At 40.5% G+C, this 2,330-nt stretch overlaps 1 pseudogene; it reads right to left on the minus strand.

The window, feature by feature from the left end:
• Positions 1-545: 545 nt before the first annotated feature.
• On the minus strand, positions 546-1,487 carry LOC113261920 (olfactory receptor 56-like; annotated as a pseudogene).
• Between the last annotated feature and the right edge of the window lie 843 nt (positions 1,488-2,330).

Genomic DNA, 2,330 nt, shown 5'->3' on the forward strand with positions numbered 1-2,330 from the left:
AGGAAAAGGGAAACTGACAGAATCTGTAATAAAGAAGCCAGGAAATCAAAGAGAGAGTTTTGAGACAGCTCACGGAAGAGTGGCATTTCAATAGATGGACACATGTGACAGAGATAATACCATGCTGTGTCTAAAAAATGATGACTCATGAAATCATATGAGAAGTCCAAGGCTGAATAAGCCAATATGAGGCATGTCTGAGTCTATTGATGATGAGTATAGGCCATGAGGTTGAAAAGGTACATTAGGACCATGTTATGTAGGGAGATATCTTAAATCATGTAAAGTTTATTGAATATATATGCCTAGGTCACTTCCCAGAATTTTATTTATAGGGGAACTAACAGTCAATTTAGGTAATACTGTTAAACAGGAGCTCCCTGACCCATTGTAGTATAGTACACATTATTAAAAAATATGAAAGGAAAGAAGTATAATTTTTGTAATGTGGGTTGACAATTGAAACCTAGAGTCCAGTTTTTCATAATAGCATTAGCATTAACTAGGAGAACAATAAAGAATCTGGGTTTAAGGAACAAGTGACATCATCTTCTCTGTTTAAACAACAGCTTTCTCCATAGAACCTTCCTCAGAGCCCCCAATACCTCTTTGTTCCTCAGGCTGTAGATGAGGGAGTTAAGCATGGGGGTAATGATTACATCAAACACAAAGAGATGCTGGTCCACCTCTGAGGGGAGAGAGGAACGTGGTGTCATGTAAATAATCATGGCTGGACCAAAGTAGAGACTTACCACACCAAGGTGGGAGAAACAGGTAGCTAGAGCTTTGTTTTTGCCCTCAGAGGAGTTCATGTGGAGAACAGTAAAATAGATGAGGATGTAGGAAGTCACAATGAGTCCAAAAGGGATGAGAAGAAAAGCAATGCCAGACACTAATACCACTTTCTCATAGGTTGAAGTGTCCTCACAAGAGAGCTTCAGAAGGGCCATTACCTCACAGAAGAAATGGTGAATTTTCCTGGAGCCACAAGTAGAGAAGTGATTGCATAAATTGTGTGCATTAAGGAGATGAGCACACCCCCAGCCCACGAGCCAGTGGCCATTTGCATACAGGGGTGTCATGATGACTAGATACCTGAGGGGGCTACAGATGGCCAAATAGCGGTCGAAGGCCATGAGAGTCAGAAGAACACACTCAGCCACTCCTAGCATCAAGTACAGAAAGATTTGGACTCCACAGCCAATGTGAGAGATAAACCGATGTCCAGAGAAGAAGTTGGTGGCCATCTTGGGGACAGTGGTGGAGATTAACATTAGGTCCATGAGGGAGAGCTGGCTGAGCAGGAAGTACATGGGGGTGTGGAGGCAAGCATGACACCAGATCAGCAGGGCTAGGATGGAATTTCCTGTGATGGCCACCCCAAGAATCAGAAGGACAATGGAGATGAGGAGTCTAGGATGCTGGGAGTCAGAGAAAAAGCCAAGTAGAATGAAACCTGTGGTGGAGGATTCATTTCCTTGCTCCATGCCTTAGTCTACTGGCTTGATTTGGAGGATCATGGAAGAAAAACACAAGAGTTTTACTGCTCTTACCATATAAATGCACTACTGATTTGAATCTATTCTGGAAACTTGAATAATTACTGAGCAAATCCAAATATGTTGCAATATATTTGAATGTGGGAAAGATGAATGGTGTGTTATCTATTGTTATTTGAAATAGTATTAGCAACCCATATGGCAGAATAAGCAATGCTAATGAAGAATAGTGATTTTGATCATACTATGTTACATTGCTTGGCACAGTGTTGCTATCATTTCTGAGGATTACAAGTGTAATTTTTAGCTAGTATGAAAATCCCCCTATGTCTTGGTGCTGTGATATAGGCTTTCCAAAATGGACACAGTTTCTAATGCATAACCACTGATGGGACCAGGAATCTCTGCATATTTATTTATTGCTTTTAGATTAACCAACTATGTCTAGATTTATCTTTAGGGTACTCACAGATCACTAAGCAGGTGACTTGATTAGTCATGGGTGGGACATTTTATCTCTCTAATCATTGGGACTGGCCTGGAAAGCCCTGAAAGTGACTTGAAATGGTTCACATGGTCCTTGTGAGTCATCAGCCAATGTAGACTGATTAGAAGAATATTCAATCATCTTGAACACTGTTTATCTGTCATGTTAGTTTTTCCCTATACAACAAATATACGCATTTGTGCAAATCCTTCCATAAAGTTCTGTGTTATCTTATCTAAATTTTTGGCTTTGTTCCTCTGTTATTGGCATTTTGTACCATCTCCTTATGGATGAGGATGGGGCAAGCAAAACTTAAGAAAAAGAGTTATGGCCAAGAACTGTCT

The sequence above is a fragment of the Ursus arctos genome, unplaced genomic scaffold (genome assembly GCF_023065955.2).
Source record: "Ursus arctos isolate Adak ecotype North America unplaced genomic scaffold, UrsArc2.0 scaffold_5, whole genome shotgun sequence".
Classification (NCBI taxonomy): Eukaryota; Metazoa; Chordata; class Mammalia; order Carnivora; family Ursidae; genus Ursus; species Ursus arctos.